The sequence below is a fragment of the Protopterus annectens genome, chromosome 2.part2 (genome assembly GCF_019279795.1).
Source record: "Protopterus annectens isolate FY-2018-M chromosome 2.part2, PAN1.0, whole genome shotgun sequence".
Lineage (NCBI taxonomy): Eukaryota > Metazoa > Chordata > Ceratodontiformes > Protopteridae > Protopterus > Protopterus annectens.
The window spans coordinates 367,308,830-367,331,207 of NC_056730.1; the positions used below are offsets into that span (position 1 = coordinate 367,308,830).

Here is a 22,378-nt window from a genome sequence, read left to right on the forward strand (position 1 = left end):
CCCCTCTCTAGGTGGAAGGCAGAGAGAAAAGGCGGGAAGGGAGGCTCGCAGAAAGGTGTGAAGGAAGGTACATAATGTGAACAAGGGGATGGAGAGAGGGTACCTAAACTTCCAACACTGAACCTACAGAAATACTTACATTTATAAGTAACACAACTGTACTTTTTTCATCATAATGCTCACATCTACAGCCCCTTACATTTGGAAAAATTCCCAAACCAGAAAGTTGTAGGAGGCAGAAAAACAGTCACTTGGAAATAATGCTCGAAGTCAACTGAGCCTAGGCCAGTGCTGACTCACAACCTCAATCTCTGGTCCTTACTGCCTGCACCACTGATGACAGAAGAATAGAGCCATGACTAAAGCCAAGGCAAACTACTTTTGATTAGCAGTTCGAGTGCTGGACAGCAAAAGCAAGGGAGGGGAGGAACTGCATGAGCACTGCCTAGATATTCTTAGTGGAGACCACAGGAAACTATCAAGTCATGACTCCTGTGGGTGGGCAAGGCAAATCATTCTTAAACGAGAGCCTCTTGGCACTGACCCCTGTTCTGAGCATGACTGCATGTTCTGAAGTGTAGAAATCCTAAGCCTACTTCATTAAGCCCTTAAGGAGGAGCCCGGGAAGCAGAAAATGATGAAATGCCTGCCCAACTTTGATAAGGCAAGATAACAGCCACCTGTTTGAAGGTCTTAAGTCAGGATTTGGAAGTGGACATCTCTGAATTCTCGTACACAGGTGCATACCAACAGCATCAACCTCAGAACCAGAGACTCTCTTGCACAGCAACACTGAAGGGATACCACTCTACCTTCATGTCAGAATCAGACACCCATAAGGAACCGTATCTACTCCATTAGCTTTTTACCTCTCTGCAGATGTCAGGGTCAAGGTCTGAAAAGACTCTCCTTAGTTGGTACAATAAGCAGCCTTGGCCAAGACATGCAGCCTTCCCTGGTTCATATACGTCTTGGGGAGTAGAAACTCTGCACATAATGGTCTCCTGGTTGAAATGTACATAGTGAAAAAAGTTAGGGATGTTGTGCTTAGGCCAAAGTGAATGAACACTGGGTGTGGTAGTCTTTATGTGGGATCTGCTTAGTGCACAAAATGTACCCAGAAATTTCACTTTCAAACATCTATGACTGACACTGAAAAAGGTTTAAATGATACAGACATGCAAAGTATATTCAGATAAGAGAATTTCCCCAACAAATTATTTAGATGAAAACTATGCGAGATAGGCTGAACTGACAGACAAATGAACGCAAGCACAAATGCTTTGCACCGCAATCATAATGCAACCGGAAAGCAAGTACAGTTGCATAAGTAGACTTACCATAGCAGAAGATGCTCTAATGGATCATTGTTGCCATAGCCTAAGCTATATGGGGACATATTCTGCCAAAGATCGATGACCAGCCAGCTTCCAACAATTTATAGTACCTACCACACACCCTAGCCACTGTACAGCTTGAGAACAACAGTATAATGTCAGTGGTTAGCATGCCAAACTCTCAGAGCTTTCTCACCTTACAGCATGGGAAGTTTGAGCCCTGTCAGCTAGGTATGCTCTCGGAGAAAAAGGATTATCCACATCCTGTCATAAAGAAACAGCATAAAGAATGGGGATGAAGGGAGGCTGTTCCTACTACAACAGTAATCAATTCAAACATCTACTGTTATGGCAAGTTTACTTATACAATTTGTACTAGGGTCATCATTAGATCACTGTTACAGTAGTCTAAGCTATATGGGATAAATTCCCGAGCTTAGAATGAAAGGGAGGAGGATGGAGGATCAGAGTCCAGATGCCCATGGAGATCAGTCCTAGCAAAGCCTGCTCTGAACTTACAGTCCAATTTGTAGTACTTGGTAATGATGTGCAAAGATGACAAAGTTGTTGCCTCTGGTATATTTCTAGAGTCCACCCCTTTCCAAAAAAAAAAACAAAACACACAGAGGTAGCAAACGCCCTGGAAGAGTGGGCCCCCACCTTGTCTCTAAGTGTCACATTATGGTGATAAAAACAAGTAATGGTAGGAGGCCACCATTTAGAACTTGTCTGTTTTGACAGTGAGTATTGCCTTTTACTAAGTTCATAGGAAATAAACAATTGATTTGAATTCCTGAAGGGTTTTGTCCTTTGAATGTAGTAACATCCAGAGAGTAAAGAATTTTTTTTCTCTGTCATTTTTTTGTTTTGTGGAAGAAAGCAGGGAGATGAACAGCCTGGCTCAAAGAAAACTCTGAAACCACTTCAGGCAGAAAGGAACAATTTCTTCTCAAAGTTACTCAGTCTTTGTGAAAGATGAGATGGGGTTTTATCACTGACCTCCACTCCCATCTAAATTCTCACCCTAGCTCCACACAAAAATTATTACCAATTCACAAAAGCAACTTCCTCCTGCCAAAACCTAACTAACCAATAAAAACCTCTTACATCACTAAATTAATAGTACTAATAGTACTGAAATACTCTGGCCAACCCATAAAATAATACTACCAATCCATAACTTCCTTCTGCCAAAACTTAACCAACCAATAACAACCTCTTACATCTCCTCAATACTATAACTGACAATACCAGTACTCTACTCTTCATCTAAATATGCTCTTCTACAAAGCACCCTATACCCTAAACTAACCACTCCCCATTGTGATATACTGGCTCACTCTAAACTCCCTTATATTCATGTTATTAACCTACTCTATACTGTACTTCACACAACCCAGACTACTTTATTACCAAAAGACACGTGATTACAATGTAACCCCTGCAGCCTTCCAGTTCAATGTAAGCCCCCACTTATACAAAAAACAGCACACAAATCTTATCAAACGTAAATACTTATCTCCAAAAATAATTCAAAGGTACCAGCTGCTCCACAAAACTATAACAACACAGCTACACAAATACATTACTGAATCTCCTACTAGCAGGTGATATTCACCCCAACCCTGGACCTTCTAAGGCACCAAATTACTCCACATATAATAAATCAACTCTGACTGAAAAGCCAAGTCCTCTCCCCAAGAAATAAGAAAAAGCTACAAAAAATCCCTACAAAATAAGAAATGGCAAAAAACCCCTCAATCTATCTCATACAAATCTCAGAAGAATTGTAAACAAAATTCCAGAACTGTAAGAATGGATAATACATCACTCATCACTCCCCTGAAGTATTAGCAATAACAGAATCTTGGCTAAAAACTAATATTAATAAAACAGAATACCCCTCCCCACCCATCTTTAATATCCTTAGAGCAGACAGACTAAACAACAAAGCAGGAGGTGTAGCAATAATGTGCCACAGTAGCATAAACTACTGAAGCCAAACTATTTCTAACTTAAAACTAAACATACACAAAGCAATATGTATGGCTAACCTTTACATTGTACCTGAGAAAATATCAGCTAATTGGAGGACATCCTATCCTAGTTATCTCACCATGTACATAGAGACAATTATACTAGGCAATTTTAACATCAACTAGTCAAGTCTGACAACTGAGATAACCAAGACTAGTATGAACCTATACATTTCCTCCAACTTATCACTGTTTCTACCAGAATTAACCTAAAAAATGACAAACTACCACCGTGGATTGGTTGTTAACAAGTCATCCTAAAAATATAAGCTCCTGTGGCACCTTGGCAAGAATACTTTGTGAAAATCTGCTCATATATGCTGCAAGAGAATGCCAAACATCTCCCATGGAACATGTACATAAATCCTCTCACAATATGAGCAACTCTGACTCAGAACTGTTTAACACCTCACTACAATCTCACAAACTAGAATAACATAAAAATCTTGCCACTAGATGCTGCTGCTGTCTGTTTTAATAATACATTTACTGAACTACTAAACAGCATTGACCCCCTTAGCCTTAAGGGTGCAAAACAATCCTGCTCCTTGGTTTACTCCCACTACCAGGAAACTAATGAGGAATAGAGATAAAACCTGGAAGACATGGCTCAATAATAAAACAAAAAATCTTCAACAATATAAATACATACAAAATAAAACCAAATACAAGATCAAACTTGACTAGAAACTCTCTCTCCAATTTGCAGAACACCTGATACAACAATCCTAAACAATTCTGTGCCAGCATATGTAAAAATACTATATCGTGGCTCAAATGGACAGACAAGCCCCAACATCCACTGCTCACCAGAAGAAACAGATAACGCTTTGAATGATCTTATCTCTAGCATTGCTAAGCTACTTCACAGCCAAACTCGAAACAAATCAACCTCCTCTAATAATATGACCACATCCAACTCAAATCTCCTCTCCCAGTTCCATTAATACTCACTTTTTCCCATTTCATCCAATATCCACCACCATGATCAAGAAATACCTCAAACAAATTAAAGTAAGTACACTAGCTTCAGATAAAATTCCTGGTGATTTCCTAAAAACTGCACCCAGCTTAAATTACTTTCCAGTATCCATTTTCAAAAACAGGTCTATTCAGGATCCACATGTCCCAATCATGTAGAAAAATAAAATCTCACAATATCCCTATTGCCATTCTCTCCCATTTCAAAAATCCTTTAAACATTCATTCATTATCAATTAATTGCTCATTTACAAACACACAACCTCCTTACACCAACCCAACATGATTTTAGACCACAGCACAGCACTACCATGCCTCTCCTAAACTTTACCAACACTTTTAACCTAGCTAGAAACTAAGGTCAACCTGTTCCCCACGGTCTCATACTAGGACCACTAATTTTCAAATTATTTACCAACAACGTACACTACGCCAAATGTCAAGCATCCCTCATGCAATATACAGATGACTCCACTTTACCCTGCACTGCTAGTAACCCAATTACCCTACAACACATCACCTGAGAGTAATCTTCATCAGTTGAAAGCTGGCTCATTAACTCCCTGATTCTACTTAATAAAAAAAAGCTATTACTCCTCCCCAAAGCCCTTACACATCACAAACAAAACTTCAAGAACAGCCTCTGATAGCTTTATAGAGGTCATACCCCATACCTAACACATGGGCATGACACTTTATAGAAAAAAAAATTCATCCTGGAAACTCCTACTTCCCACTTGACTATATGGCTCACCAGAAATGCTTAACCTTCAAACTTCCATCCAAAACAACCTAAACCAGTGCTACAATAAAACAACTAAATGTGCCACTAACTCACAAAACAGAACCACTGCTTAGCCCTAAAACAGCTTGATTGGCATGAATCACCCAAGCAGCTCACTTACACCAAACTACTCCAAGTTCACAAATTAATACAAAAACCAGAATAAAGCAAAGGGCCTACTTTACTTAATGCATACATACAGCCCCACTAGGCCACTTCATTCTGAAAACGAAATGCTGTTTACTACCTACAAACCATATCTGTCAGCAAGAACCTCTCTATTCCAGCTATGTAGCCATTCTTGGAATTCTATCCCCTTATCCATTAAACATACTAGCAACCTTTCCGATTTCAAGACCAACCTAAAAAATATCTGACACCGGGTCCTGCACCTGCACATCCCTCAAAACAGATGCATGAACACCTATAACTATGCTTTTCACACTGCTTGACTCACTAACACTTTGATATCTGAGCAGTACTGGCCTAACAACAATAGCTCTTACTAATACCATGCAACTAATGCATTATGTTCCATCTCTTCACCCTAGTAGCCAGCATATACTACTATTTAATTTCTTCTTAAGTGTCCTTCCATAACATTCTTATTTCTCTAATGCTAATCAATTACTTCTCCATGTCCTTAACTTTCCCTCCTACACATTACTCATCATATTCTATTACTCAGTTTTTGACATCAGAATATTCATTAATTCTCACTTTCAAATATAACTAGAAATATAGTCAATATTTTGAATGGCTATTGTTTGCCCGTCATTGTCGACGATGACCAATGACATCACGTCAAGGAGGTGTGTCCGGCTGTGGCTATCAGTCCGATGCGGGCTCGGAAAGCTCTGCCGCACATCTGGCACCAGTGGTCATTTGGGTTGGTTGGCAAAGAGTTGGCTGTGGATTTATGCAGCTCACGCTTCCTCTGTGCCGCTGCAGTTCTGCTCTGCTCATAGGAGGCAGCACCTTTGCTGATTCAGCTGCGCCAGGCAGGGCGGTCTTGCAGTAGGGTTGCCCAAGAGTCCGGGTTAATGCCAAACCTCTTCAGAGAGACTTTCAGTATGTACCTGAAGTGCTTTTTCTGCCCACCTTGTGTGCATTTCCCTCCTGCAAGTTCACCATAAAACAGTCTCTTGGGGAGATGTATGTCTGGCATACATACAAGGTGGCCTGCCCACCTGACTTATGCTCTCCTCAGTAGGGTGTAGATACTTGGCAGTCCAGCCTGAGAGAGGACAATAGAACTTTGTCCTGCCAGGTAATTTTCAGCAACCTTCTTAAACAGTTCATATGGAAGCGATTCAACTTTTTGGCATGACGCTCATGCACAGTCCATGTCTCACAGGCAAACAGTAGTGTGGGCAGTACGACTGCCTTGTACACCTTCAGCTTTATGGACAGTGATTCCTCTCCTCTCCTCTCCCACACTGACTCCCGCAGCCATCCAAATGCTGAGCTTACCTTGGCGATGCATGTGTCTACCTCATGGTCAATGTTCACAAACCTGGAAAATGTGCTGCCGAGGTATGTAAACTTGCCTTCAGGATCTCACCTTCAGTGGTGATGGCTGGTTCTGTGCAAGTCTTCTGCGGTGCGGGCTGATGCAAAACTTCAGCCTTCTTGGTATTAATTGTGAGGCTCAAGTTTCTACAGGCAGTGGAAAAGCAGTTCATACTCTGCTGCATCTGGGTCTCTGTGGCAGCATTGAGTGCGCAATCATCTGCAAACAGAAAATCTCACACAAAGTCCTCTTCAACCTCGGTCTTGGCCTGTAGCCACTGCAGGTTGAAGAGCTTGCCATCTGTCCTGTATCTGATCTTGATGCTGGTTTCATAGTCACTGCAAAAGCCATCTGCCAGCATGGCCGAGAATATCATGCTGAACAGCATGGGTAGCAATACACAGTCTTGCTTGACTCTGTTGGTGACTGGGAAGGCATCAGAGGAGTCTCCATCATCCAGTACGAGCAAGCATGTCATCATGGAACTGGTGCACATTACTGATGAATTTGCCTGGGCAGCCAATCTTCTCCATGATCCACCATAGCCCCTCACAACTGATGGTGTCAAAGGCTTTGATCAGGTCCATGAACCTTGTGTAAAGGTCCCTGTTTTGTTCCTTGCACTTCTCCTGAACTTGACATGCTGCAAATATGTCCAGTGTCCCACGGCCCTCTCTAAAGCTGCACTGACTCTCTGGCAGGTGTCCATCTTCCATATGTTGAATGAGGCGGTTTAGTAGGAGTCTGGCAAGGATTCTGCGAGCAATGACCACGAGAGACATTCCTCTGTGGTTGCCACAGGACTGCCTATTTTCCTTTCTCTTGTACAGATGGACAATGGATGCATCCTTTATGGACAATGGATGCATCCTTTAGCTCCTGAGGAATAAAGTACAGTTGTGTACACTTACCATAAATGTAGATGTTCGAGTGTATTCACTGTTGCAGTCATCACACTTGGATTATCTGCCGGTAGGTAGCCCTCAGTCGGCCCGAATACTAGAGACTTAGTATTTCTGTGTTGGATGCTGTCCCTCCAGGACTGACGTCAGGTTGTCAGGGGTATAAAAACAGGCAGCCAACGCCATTACATCAGTTTTTCTTGCCCTAAATGTCAGGATCCCCCCAAATAGGGATCTAAGATATGGTGGGGAAAACACCACCAGTAGAAAGTAAATACCAATACCAATACCAATACCCCTGAAAGGGGTGAGTAATAGCCATAGAGAGGAGAGAGAGAAAAAAAAACAGGGGGCTGGAGGGAGGGAAACCAGGACTGCAACAGTGAATACTCTCGAACATCCACATTTATGTTAAGTGTACACAACTGTACTATGTTCTTCGTGTTTCACTGTTGCAGTCATCACACTTACGTGGATTCCCAAAGCTGAAGGAGGGTGGAGGCAATCAAGAAGAGTTAGGACTGGCAAGTATGGCTTGCAGGACTGCAGTTGTAAAACCTGCCCTGGATTTGGAAAAGATAGGCAGGTGGTAATGCTTGGTGAAGGTGTGTACTGAACTCCAGGTAGCAGCCTCCAGGATGTCCCTTTTAGGGACTCCCCTGAAAAATGTTGGAGAATACTTTGTAATGAATATATTATAACATGTTTTGTAATTGGGGGGTGGAAGAGCCAATCATGGTTAAGCTCTTATTATTTAAACATTTTTTCATGACTACTATGTTATTCTGATGAAGTCAACTGGCAATGCTGAAAGCGCTTAATTTTTATACATGGAATAAATATACTTTTGAGGACTCACAACATTAGTGCTCTTTATTGTTTCAAATGCTGTAGAGGTAGATGTTGGCCTAGTGGAATGTGTTCTGACCCCCTGACTGGTTGGTTTCCCATGGTGCTTGTAGCAGAAATGGATGCAATGTGCTATCCATTTGGAAATTGTTTGTTTTGAAATGGCCTTGCCCTCTGCCCCTGTTGCAAAGCTGACTAGTAACTGGTCAGATTTTCTGAAGAGCTTAGTCCTATCAGGATAGAATCTGAGCTGTCTGTGCATGCCCAAGGAGTGTAGGATCCTTTCCCTTTATTTTGAGGATTAGGGAAGAAAGCTGGCAAAAGGATGGATTGGTCAAGAGCCACACCGGACACCGCTTTAAGCATGAAGGAAGGGTTAGTCCTGAGGGAAACTCTGTCAGCATGGAAAATAATGAAGGGTTGCACAGCCATAAGGGCTTGTAGCTCAGACACTCTTCTAGCTGAAGTGATGGCCAGAAACAAGGCAGTTTTTAAAGAGAGGAATTTTAAGTCTGCTGATGCAGCAGGTTCAAACGGGGAAGCATGAGCTTTTCCAGTACAAAGTTAAGGTCCCAAGCAGGGGTGGGTGCTCTCCTTGGTGGCCTTAAGTTGTTTGCCCATTTCAGGAACTGTTTGAATAAGAGGGTGCGAGAAGAGAGGTGGCTCAGTGTTGTAATGAGCTGAAACAACGGAGGCATGTATCTTAGTGGAGGAGAAGGACAGGCCTTTGTGGAGTAGATCTGCTAAGTAATACAGGATTAGAGACAGGGAGAGTAGAGTTGTGTCCTCTCCTTCAGACAGAATCCAAGAGCAGAACCTTTTCCACTTATCAGTATACGATTTTCTTGTACCGAGTCTTCTGGCTTCAAGAATGACGTCCAGCACCTGTTTGCTTAGGGTTGCTGGGGGAGAATTCAAGGAATAAGCCAGGCTGCAAGATATAGGGTTTGCAGTTGTGGATGCAAAATCTGTCCCTCCTGCTCAGAGAGCAGGGTTGGGTTCTGGTGCAGGTGCCAGGGTGGCACTGGTGAGAGGCTGTGCAGGAGTGGTAACCAATGCTGGCATGGCCAGTCCGGGGCAATCAGAATTGTCCGTGGTCTGTCCTGACCTGTCTTATCTTGAGTAATACTCTTTGAGAGAAGGGTCAGAGGGGGAAAGGCATAGACTGAGAGATTTACCCACTGAAAAGATAGGGCATCCACTTTCCAGGCCCTGCTGTGAGGATTCCTGGTGCAGAATTTGCTGAGCTGGTGGTTGTAGGGGGAGGCAAAGAGATCCATCTCTGAGATCCCCCATTTCTGAATCAGAAGGTTGAAAGTGCTGGGCTCGAATTGCCACTCGTGTGGGTCTTGGAGATTTCTACTTAAGTCGTCTGCCAGTGAGTTTTGTTTGCCTGGCAGGAATTGAGCTTGCAGATGGACTTGCATGTCCCAGGCCGTGTTTCATAGGGCCATGGTTAACCTGCAGAGTGGGTTCCCCCCTGTTTGTTGATGTGCCACATAACTGTGGTATTGTCTGTTTTTATTAGCAGTTGTTCTGGAAAGAGTTGGGATCTGAAAGCTGTCAGGGCATTCTGCACAGCTAGCATCTCTTTTTGGTTGATGTGCAGATGAATTTGACTTGGGCTCCAGTGGCCCTGAATGCATTTGCCGTCCATGTGTGCTCCCAAAGCATAGTCTGATGCATCTGTGGTTAGGGTTTGGGCGGCATGGGGTTGAGAAAATGGCAGTCCCTTGTTGTGGTAGCATGCTTCTGCCCACCAAAGGAACTCTGTCCTTAGACAGGCTATTCCAAAAAGTAGCAGGAACAGATTTTTTATTGACAAAAAACAGAAAAATGCTCAATTGCTAGAGCTTGAGCATTTTTCTGTTTTTTGTCAATAAAGATTATCGGTAGTTGTGAGCTACACTTTCTTAGACAGGATATGACAGGAATGACTGTTTCCAGGTCCTGAGAATGCTGGCACCAAAGACTTTTTAAGGACCACTGAAGTTTCCTCATATGCAGTCTTGCATATGGAATTAGCAGTATACATGAAGCCATGAACCCTACGGCCTGCAGTATTTTTCTTGCGGAAAGCTGGGTTCTGACCATTTTTTTTTAAGTAGGATGTCAGATAGACTTGTTTTTCTGAAGTGAGAAATGCCATCTGGGATGTTGTGTCCAAACTTGCTCCCAGGAATACCATCTTTTGACTGGGTACCAGTTTTAATTTATTTTCATTGATGGTGTACCCCAGGAAAGCGAGAAGGTGTTTCACAAATGTCAGGTGCTGCAACAGCAATTCCTGACTGTCCGCCTGAATCAGGCAGTCATCCAAATATGGAAAAATATGGATATTTCTCTGCCTGCAGTATGCAATGGCTGGAGCCAGGCATTTTGTGAAAACTCTGGGTGCAATAGATAAGCGAAAGGGCAGTGCAGATAACTGATAATGCATAGATCCTGCCCTGAAACGTAGATACGCCCTGCACGACTCCCGTATGGGGATGTGCAGATAGGCTTCTTTTAAGTCTAGGGTGACTAACCAGGCATCCTTAGCTAGCATAGGAAGAAGCTGTTACAGGGTAAGCATTTTGAAATTTGGTACCACCAGGAAGGTGTTGAAAACTGAAAGATCCAGGATTGGGTGCCAACAGCCCTCTTTCCTGGGTACCAGGAAGAGTCTGGAGTAGAATCCTTGACCCCTCTGTTTTACTGGAAACGGCTGAATAACTCTGATATTGAGCAGGGAAGCTACTTGGCTTTGAGCCTCTGCCCACTGGTTTGGAGGAAGGTCTGGAAACCCTTTTTGGGTTGGCAGTGAATGGAAATAAAAGTTGTACCCCTGGGATACAATTTTGAGGACCCACCGGTCCTGTGTGATGGACATCCAATTTTTTGTATGAAGGGCAAGTTTTCCTCCTAGGGACACAAGCAATTGGACAGAGCTGGGGAGTGGAATGAAGTCATTGCGAGTTTTTTCGGTAAGGAGGTGGCTTACCTCTCCCTGCTTTAGGAGAGGGGGCACTCCATTGCTTAGATATTTGCATACTCGGAGACTGTAGTATGGGTGGTCTGTTTCCCCTGGGTTTGGTTCGAGAAGGCCTGGAGGGGGCTGGAAAGGATCAGTGTTTGGAAGGGCAATGCCTACTGAATCTAGGGGGTTGCACTTGTAAGAATTTTTTAACAGTCTGCATAGACAGCTTTTTCTTCCATCTTTTTAAGAACCTGTTCTGCAACCAAACTGTCCTTGTTCAAAGGAGTGTCTAGTAACTTTTTTATTTGACAAGATCTGGCAAAGTCTGCTCCTTGAGCCAAGCATGTCTTCTCAGTACAGATCCAGTGACTGCTGCCTGGCAAGAAGCTTCTAGGGCATCAAAGCCACACTACAAAGTATGCTTCCTGACTTGGCTTGCAGAATGCATAAGCTCCTGCAATTCTTTACTTTCCGCATCGTCTGTAAAGGTTGCCACTTTTTGTTTAATAAGTTCCATAATATGCTGCTGGCACTTTAGCATGTGAAACTGACAATTCAATGCCCTAATAGCAAGAGTTGCAGAGGTATATCCCTTCTTAACACATCTGTCCAAAGCTCTGGAATCCCTGTCCGAAGGGGTGGGATTCTTGGCTGTAGTAGCCTTGATACCTTTAGGCCCCTGGGAAATGATCTCTGGGTCAGCAGTAGGATTCTTGAAAAGAAATTTGTGAGTGTCAGGTGCTCTGTAATACCTGTCTTGTTTCCTAGGTCCAGGAGGTAATGTGTCAGGAGTAAGACTGGATTTCATAAAAACATCAACATCCAGGACAGGGGGTATTGCTAAAGGCCTGTGCTGAGGCAACTCTAGGAATTCTGAGTCTCTTTTTTGGACTGAGGATAGTCTTGGCATTCCCAGTGGAAATGCTCTCTTAAGGTATGCAAGGTTTCACCAAAAGAAAAATCCTCTGGAGGGGAGGCAGATGGAATAGATTCCTCTGCATCTGAATCCTCATAAGCAGATAAGGGCATGTCTTCATATTCAGAAATCTCAGAGTCATCGGATTCTTGGTCTGTAGAAGATGTAGGGGACTGGTCTCTTTTTCTCTTAGCAGGGGAAGGCGGAGTTCCCCTAATCAGCGTAATAAGGTCTTCTGCCATCTAAGCATTTGTTCTTGTGGCATGGGAGCAGGTGCATGCACTTTGGTCATCGGTTTTCTAGGCGTAGTGCGTACTCTGGGCCTAAGAAACTTGGTAGTTTTGGTTAAAAAATAAGCTGTTGGTTTGAGTCGAACATCGGTTCAGCGAATAATTGTCTCAGAAGCCGGTGCCTGCACAGCGGCTCCGGACCCATCTAAGGTAGAGACATCCACAGGTTCTATAGTCGAAGAAGAGTCTTGCGGCATACCGGACTCTGAATGGGTCTCGGTAAAGGCCTGCGAATCCATTGAAGCGGGCATCAGGGGCTGCAAAAGCGCCTCACTGAGTACCAGCAGACTGGCGACTAGCTTAACGGAAGCGTCGTCAGCAGGTTTGGACCTATGCAGTCTGTCTCTGTTTTTATCCTTACGCTTTTTCAGAATATCTGTAGTCGGATGGCTTACCAAAGCCATTTCAGAATACGGAGATTGAGAGCGGAAGAATTTAGCGACAGAGTCCGATGACAAATAGTTTGGCCGTTAAACAAGGCACAAAACTGACAGCGAAGTACGTCGTGGTCTGGGCCTAAACAGGTGACGCAGGAAGAATGAAAATCTCTGTGAGGTATTTGCTTTCCACAGGCAAGACAATTGTTAATTTTTTCTGACATCGGTTAGAGCAAGAAAAAAGGATCCCCTACAGGGTACTTAGCTTTAGAAGACTTCAGGATTATTCAATTCATAACTGAAAATTCAGGTAGCGGCCGACTGGCATTTGCGAACTGCTTCTGCTTCGGGCTCCTCGGCAAGAAAGACTGATGTAATGGCATCAGCTGCCTATTTTTATACAACTGACGACCTGACGTCAGTCCTGGAACGACAGCATCTGACACAGAAATACTAAGTCTCTGGTTTTCGGGCCGACTGAGGTCTACCTGGAGGCAGATAACCCAAGTGTGATGACTGCAACAGTGAAACATGAAGAACATCTTCCTGTTGCCACATGGTCTGGAAGAGCCAAGAGAATGGCTATATATTGCTTTACTCAACATAGGCTCTCAACGTCTGCAAAGTGTCCTACTACTACTACTACTGTATTCTTGATCACAATTTCTCCTAACAATATTTTGTAAATGCATTTCAATCTGTTATGGGGATCTTATCCCACTGTATGTAAGGTACACCAAAATCCACTCCAAAGAGTTTTTTCTGTTGTGCCAATTTTCTCCCCTTGCATACAATTACTTAACAGCTACTGTAAAATGTTTTTATGCGTGTTTGTGGAACCTTTCTCCCCATCTCACTGTAAAATATTTAATCCACTGTGGGGCCTTTTCCCTTTGCATGTAATTAGTCATCAACTATTGTTTAAATGTTTTTGAACCTGTTGTGGAGATTTTCTCCCAGGCCTCCACTGAAAAAGTTCCACAAGGTCAGTTGGACTTTCCTGGTTATCAAAGGACAAATAAAATAATAATTTAACTCGCACACTTTTTTTGCAATAGTCAGAGCAATGAATAACACTGTTTTCCAAGATACAAAACTTCAAATAAGCCTCATGAGCAGGTTCCAAACCCAGTACAAAATTAAGATTCCAAGAAGAAGCCACATTTCGTCTAGGTGGATGGATATATGAAACCTCCTTCAAAAACTGTTTCACTTGAGTCAAGTAGCAAATGGGGGATCCATGAGCAGAGAAGCAGAAATTGTCAATAGATGAATCTTGATAGAAGAGTAAGAAAGTTCAAAAGACAATATTGCATGCAAGTACTGTTGTGGATCCAACCCTTGGCAACATCTATCAAAGACCCAGGTGCCTCTTCCCGAAGAAAGATTTGAGGAATGCCCTCCAGTCCTTCAGAAATTATAAGTCTAGGCTCCTCCTTCTCAAGCATATTGATTTGATCAGTAATATTGAACATACAAGAGTCAGGTGCCATACCAGCCTTTAACAGGGTCACTGTAGCAGAAGTCTGAGGAATAATCAGATGCACCACTGACTTTTGCAATACGTCAATGGGTACATCCGAGTTTGACTGGGCAGATGATGGTTCAGGCATAGTCCATTTGAATTTCTTTTTAAGAATGAGTGGACCATCAGATTCCAAAGGTTCTGCCATTTTAGATTAGGCAAGGCACTTCAAGCTCTGAGTCTATTAATAGGTATTTAGCAAGGAAAGACATGCACACAGGGTTTTTGGGACAAAGTGACTGGGAAATCTGACAATTCGTACTGTCATGCTTGGCTTCAAGACGAAATAAACACCAGAAGTAGAGATCCTTATAAGGAATATGATCATGATGATCACACTTCCTCCTCTTAGCTAAAATCTAACAGATCAACCCAACAAAATACAAGTTCAGCAATGAGGTATTTCTCTGAACAAGAGAAGGCAAGGATGACACCACTGACCGAGCAAGGAGCAGACTGACTGGTGTGAAACCAGCATTCTAATTAGTGGGGGGAATGTCTTGGGATCTCACACTCATACATCTGCTTAAGTACCCTTTTGCCCAAAGGCTTATGTCATATATCAGACATTTGGTTGTATGGGGAAGGCTTTGGTTTGGTACCCAGCAGTGAAACAGCTTTAGATGACCGTCAATCCTCAGAAGCCTGCAGAGGAGTGCTTATCTTGGTGGCAAGAAAGCTCTGAAGGGTTTGGGGCCCAAACCTGACTTTTAGTCAGCTCAGTTCAACTGAAGCTGCCTAATGGTCTGGATGTATACTACGTGACCTGAAGCTTTGGAAGCTAGCCAGCTGTAATATCCTATGCTGGATATAACCCAAATAGCTTAGGCTACTACAGCAGTGATTATAATGACAATCATCCATTGCTGCTGCGCCAAAAGGGAGTAATCAGTATAATCTTTGGAGAGTCCACCTGGATCTTTAGAAGAACCATGGGTTTTCATAGGAAATAGTGGAAAGGAATATAGGAACATCCTTGTTCATAGGGATGAAAAGGTATCAGTCTTTCAAGCCTTTGTACAATGAATCCTGGAGCAGAAATTCTTTGACTGTTGGTTGTGAATGGAGGTAAAGAGATCAACTTGAGGCCTTCCCCACAGTTGGATCAATTCTTGGAAGACCCATGGGTGCAAATTCCATTCCTGGAAGTCTAACCTGGTCCTGCACAACTTGTCTGCTATAATGTTCTGCTCTGATGGGAGGCAAGTAGCCTGCAGCATCTGTGCTGAGTTGTTAATTCCTAGGGTACCATAGCTAGCCTGCAAATAGGGTATAATCTGGTTTCCTTGTTTGTTTATGTATCAAATCACTGTGGTGGTGTTCATGGATTACAAATAGAGGGCCTACAATCCAAATATGGTTTAGAGGTATTAGGCATTTATTAAAGCCACCATTTCTTTGACGTTTGTGTTTTAATTTGTCCTGTTTGTTCCACATACCCTGAACTTTAATCCCCTCAAACCAGCTCCCTAAACAAACTCTTTGGCATCTGTGGTTACAGACTGAATAAAGGCTGGAAGATAAACGAGACCAGGGTTGAAAGAAAACTTCACCCACCAAAGTAACTTCCTTTTTACAAACCCCAGCACTCACCTCGAATCTCCTCTAATATGGGATATGGATCCTCCATTTATTCACTTCATTAAAATGTATTGGGCTTCCCACTCTGCCATCACAATATTAGAATTTCCTAAATCTGATATATTTTTTCTGTCGACAGGTAATGAAGAACAACTTTCTGAACTCACTCGTTATGTTGGAAAGACTACTTCATTTCTTGACTTTGAGGTTCAAAGTTCCAAAGACACTATAGATTTCCTGGATGTGACACTGAAATTGGACGTGGATTGCAGTTTGAATATCTATATACATAGGAAAGAATGTTGGAAAAAACATCTATTCCACAGGACCAGCATGCATCCCAGACAGGTATAGTCACACATTATTAAAGGCCAACTCCTTAGGACCTCCAAGTTATGTAGCAATGATAAGGATTATGACAATGAGACTGAACGGTTGGCACAGCATTTTGAGGAACGTGGTCATATGAAGAAGGAAGATGAACAAAAAGTTATATAGAAAAAGAAGTTATGTACTCACCACAATGTTCCATGTTGGTAGTCCATCTCACCCTTCATTTTTACGTATGGGTTCGGAGCCGATCCTCTGCTCCGACTCGGCCGATTTATACACTCGACTTCTAGTTGGCTCGTGGCTAAGCAGGTATCCCATAGTGCACCAGTACAAACCCCAGATCTTGCCTGCTGCTCACTAGAAGAAATAACCATAACAGACAAACCAATACTAAAGGGTCTCCAACCAAAGATAACCAAAATATTAATATCTCCAGATTCTTCCAGGATGGGGGCAGGAGGGCGGGTTGGTAAAAATGAAGGGGGAGATGGACTACCAACATGGAATGTTATGGAGAATACCTAACTTCTTTATGTTGTGTAGTCCAATCTCACCTTCATTTTTTTTTTACGTATGGGACAGCGTCCCTAGCGCCTTATTCTTGGGTGGCTCACTGGAAAATACTCCTAAGCACCGTGGAGCCAAAGGAAGCTCTACCCCTGGAAGCTAAATCCAATTTGTAATATGTAATAAAAGTGTGAGGGGTAGCCCACGTAGCTGCTGCACAAATATTATCAAGTGGGACCCTGGCTTGAAAGGCTGCAGAGGTAGACAGAGATCTGGTAGAATAAGCCTTGATCTTGAAGGACAAAGGTCTGCCCTCCAAACTGTAGACAAAGATCAAGCAATTGGAAATCCAATTAGATAGTGTCACTTTTGAACTTGTAAGCCCAATCTGGATTCAGAAAAGGAAATGAATAGTTGATCTGATTTCCTACACTCCTTGGTCAGATTCAAATAAAAACGTAGTTGTCCATGAACGTCTAGCTGATGAAACTGATATTCAGCTGCATTGCAGTGATTAGGGAAGAAAACTAGGAGTTCTATGGATTGATTTAAGGTGGTGTGGGAAAAAGGAGGGGTTAGTATGCAGTGAGACCCTGTCTTTATGAAAGATCAAATAAGGTGGCTTAACAGACAAGGCTTGTAACTCCGATACCCGCATAGCTGATGTGATAGCCACCAAAAACAAAGTCTTCCAAGACAAAACTTTCAATGAAGATAGTTGAGAAGGTTCAAACGGGGAAGATGTCAGTCTGGACAACACAAAATTGAAATCCCAAGAAGCCACAGGTTCTTGGAGCGGTGGCCTCAACAGAGTGGCTCCTTTCAAAAAGGTCTTGCATAGCTTATGAGACATTAAATTTGTATCTGGAAACCCTAAATGGAAATGTGAAACAGCCGCCGACTGAACTCTGATAGTGGCAGCAGCAGATCCTTGCTGAAAAAGCTCGGAGAGAAATTCCAAAATCACAGGGATAGAAAAGTACAGTTTTGTACCTACCATAAATGTAGATGTCCGATAGGTATGCAACTGCAGTCCTGACATATGGGTTTGTCCTGCCTCAGGCAGCCCTTCGGTCGGCCGGATTCCAAAGTCTGGGTCTGGCGTCGGCTGATGTCGCCCTTTCCCCAACGTCAGAGCGCCTGGGGTATAAAAGCGTCAGCCGACACCATCTTCTTCAGTGTTTCTTGCCCCAGATGCCAGGTGTTCTCTAAGGAAGGCTAAATTTTGAAAATAGAGAAAAAATTCCAGACAAGTACAACAACATAAAAACAAATACACCATAAAAGATTACCCCAGGTAGCTAAAATGAGGGGTAGAAACCCAAAAGAATACCACAGAGGGGTAGGTGGGAGGGAAAACCTGACTGCAGTTGCATACCTATCAGACATCTACATTTATGGTAGGTACAAAACTGTACTATGTCCTTCAAGGATGCAACTGCAGTCCTGACATATGGGTTGAATACCAAAGCCAACCTGGGGGTGGTAGGCACCAAGACAAAGATGGTGTAGCTAAAATGCCCTGCAGGACTGCAGAAGCAAACCCTGCTCTGGATCTGGAATATAAAGGCAGGTTGTAATGTTTGGAAAATGTATGCACGGAGCTCCATGTAGCAGCTTCTAAAATGTCCTTTGTTGCCACTCCTCTTAAAAAGGCTGTGGAGGTGGCTGCAGCTCTGGTGGAATGTGGCCTGATGTCAGCTGGCACAGTTTTTCCATGAAAAGAGTAGCAGAATCGAATGCAATTTCCAATCCATTTAGAAATTGTCTGTTTGGAAATTGCTTTTCCCTGCAATCCAGCAGCGCAAGCTACAAAAAGCTGGTCAGATTTTCTGAAAGACTTTGTTCTGTCCAAGTAGTAGCGTAACTGTCTGTGTATGTCCAAGGTGTGCAGAAGTCTCTCTCCTTTATTTTGAGGATTGGGAAAGAAGGTAGGCAGGTCAATAGCTTGATTCAGGGACACCCTGGATACCACCTTTGGCATGAATGACGGATTGGTTCTCAAAGAAACTCTGTCCTGATGAAAAATGAGAAATGGTTGTATTGCCATAAGGGCCTGTAGCTCAGAGACTCTTCTTGCTGAGGTTACTGCCAGAAGGAAAGCTGTCTTCCAAGACAGAAATTTCAACTCTGAAGATGCTGCTGGTTCAAAGGGAGGAAGAGTTAATTTTTCCAGCATGAAGTTGAGGTCCCATGCAGGCACTGGTGGTTTCCTTGGAGGGTTGATGTTCTTTATACCTCTTAGAAACTGTCTTAGCAATGGGTGAGAAAATACAGGCGGATCAGTGTTATATTTGGCAGATATTGCTGAAGCATCTATTTTTATGGAAGAATATGAAAGGCCATTGTGGAGCATTTCAGCCAAATATTCTAGGATCTGTGGAATGCTCATCACTGATGGGTCTTGACCCTTTTTGCTGTTCCAGATAAGAAATCTCTTCCATTTTGCTGAGTATGTTTTTCTAGTGGAAGGTCTGCGCACCTCCAGGATGATATCTTTTACCCTTTTGGAAAGTGTATCCTGAGGAATAGTCATGGAATCTTCCAAGCTGTCAGCTTCAATGTTTTCAAACTGGGGTGAAGTGTCCTGTAATTGTGCTGTGTCAGAAGAAGTGGCCATTGAGGAAGGAGCCACAGATTGGTGTGTGTCAAGCTCCATAGCAGTGGGTGCCAGTGTTGTCTTGGCCAGTCTGGAGCTATCAGTATGACTTTCGGCTGCTCTGTCTTGATCTTTAGTAACACCTTGGTCATCAAAGGAAGAGGTGGGAAGGCATATAGTGTTAGAGAGTTCCAACTGAAGGAGAGAGCGTCCACCTTCCATGCTTGAGGATGGTATGTCCTTGTGCAAAACTTTTTCAGATGGTGATTGAGGTGGGAGGCAAAAAGATCTATGTCTGGCCTTCCCCATGCTTGAGTTATTTGTAAGAAAATGTCTGGATGCAACATCCATTCGTGTGGATCCATGATGTTTCTGCTTAGGCTGTCCGCCAGAACATTGTCCTTCCCTGGTACAAACTGGGATTGTGGCTCTATTTTCAATTGTAGGGAAATATCCCAGAGATTCATTGCCAGTCTGCAAAGAGGGTAGGAATGGGTACCGCCTTGCTTGTTTATGTACCACATAACTGTGGTATTGTCTGTCTTTATTAGTAGATGGCCCTGATGCATGAACTTTTCGAAGGCCTTGATTGCATGCATCACTGCCAGCATTTCTTTTTGGTTGATGTGCAGGTGCTTTTCTTTTTGTGTCCATTGTCCTTGAATGCATCTGCCCTCCATGTGCGCCCCCCCCCATCCATGGTCTGAGGCGTCTGTTGTTATGGTTTGACTTGTATGAGGCTTGCTGAAAGGCAGACCTTTGTTTATCTGGCTTGCTTGGGCCCACCACAGAAATTCCTTTTGAAGGCATGGAATGAGTGGGATCAATGCTTCCAGGCTGTGGCTGTGTTGAGACCATAGACTTTTTAGATACCATTGTAGTTTCCTCATATGCAGCATTGCGTGTGGAATCAGAAGAATGCAAGATGCCATGAAACCCAGGGCCTGCAGGATTTTCCTTGCAGTCATCTGGGTGTGTGTTGCTAATTTTCTGAAGTATTCTGGTAATTGTTTTTGTTTTGTCAGAAACGCCATCTGGGTGTTTGTGTCCAGTGTGGCACCCAGGAAAGGTATTTGTTGGGATGGTACGAGACTTGATTTCTGAATACTGACTGTGTATCCCAAGGCCTGTAGTAGGTGAATGACATAGTCCAAGTTTTTTTAACAAGGCTTGTTGGCTGTCCGCTTGTATAAGGCAGTCGTCCAGGTAAGGGTATATTTGTATCCCCTGAAGTCTGCAATGTGCAATTACTGATGCCAGGCATTTCGTGAACACTCTGGGTGCAGTAGATAAGCCAAAGGGTAATGCTGAGAATTGATAATGCTCTGAGCCTGCAAGAAATCTGAGGTATCTTCTGCAACTGTCTGATTGGGACATGTAGGTATGCCTCCTTGAGGTCCAGAGTTACCAGCCAAGACCCCTTGCCCAGCATGGGAAGGAGTTGCTGTAAAGTCACCATTTTGAATTTTTGCACAATAAGGTAAGTATTCAGTGTGGACAAGTCCAGAATGGGTCTCCATTGGCTTTCTTTTCTTGGAACAAGGAACAGTCTTGAATAAAATCCTTGGCCTTGTTCTGCAGAAGGAACCTTTTCTATTGCTCTTATTTGAGGTAGGTTTGTTATTTGTTTGAGTGCCTCTGCCCTTCGATTTGGTGGCAGGTTTGGCCTGCCATGTCTTGTTGGTAGTGTATGAAAATGGAATCTGTATCCTTTGTCTATTATGTCCAGTATCCATTTGTCCTTTGTAATATTGTGCCAATTTTGTGAGAATAAAGATAATTTTCTGCCCAAAGGTGCTTCTAATTGAGCCCTGGATGGCGGAGTCAAAGTCAAGTCATTGAGATTGTCCCTGCAGAGCAGTGGAAGGTCCTGCCCCACCTCTCTGGTTCGGAGGCTGCCATTGACATCCTCTGTAGGAGCCTCGAGTTTGCCCTCTACCTCTGCCACGTCTGTTTTTGCCCCTTTGAAATGTGTCTGTGTCTGGAAAGGACCAATGCTTAGAAGGCCAATTCCTGCTGAATCTTGGAGGCTGTACCTGGAGGAAACCTGTGACTGTTTGCACTGATTTTGCCTTTTCCTCTATTTTCTTTAAAACTTCTTGTGCAGTAGCACCAAATAGCTTATGTTTCTCTAGTGGTACGCCCAAAAGCTTAATTTTCACATGGTCTGGCAATGTTTGTTCCTTTAACCAAGCATGTCTGCATATGACCGCACCTGTCATTGCTGCTCTACATGAAGCTTCCAATGCATCATATCCACACTGAAGGAAATGGTTGCTAACCTGCTGAGTATTATAAACCAATTCCTGTAACCCCTTTCTATCTAATGGTTCAGGGGAAGCCAATTTCTTTTGCAAGTTATCCAACATGTATTCCTGATACTGAATCATATGAAATTGACAATTTTATGCTCGCACAGAAAGGGTGGAAGATGTATATACTTTCTTGCCCCACCTTTCTAAAGCCATAGAATCTCTTTCCGAAGGAAGTGGATTCTTAGCAGTAGTGGAGGAAACCCCTTTAGGCCCCTGAGAAATAGGTTCAGGGTCAGCAGTATGGCCCTTGTACAGAAATTGATGTGTGTCTGGGACCCTGTAGTACCTGTCTGGCTTGACAGGAGCAGGGGGGAGGGAGTCAGGGGAAACACTAGATTCTAAGTACACATCATCTAAAACATTTAAGCTAAGGGTCTATGCTGAGGTAGCTAAGGGTCTATGCTGAGGTAGCTTAAAAAATTCCCTTAACCTTTTCCTAGAATCTGAGTATTCTTGGCCTTGCCATTTGAAGTGTTCCCTCATGGAATGAAGCGTTTCCCCAAAGGAAAACTCCTCAGGAGGAGAAGCAGAGGGAATGGATTCCTCCGCATCAGAATTCTCGTAGGCCGGGAAG

General features: G+C 43.3%; 1 protein-coding gene across 1 annotated transcript in view; it reads right to left on the reverse strand.

The window, feature by feature from the left end:
• Positions 1-22,378, reverse strand: part of FAM135A (family with sequence similarity 135 member A) — a 1,678,755-nt gene that overhangs the window by 1,280,404 nt on the left and 375,973 nt on the right. The window lies entirely within an intron of this gene.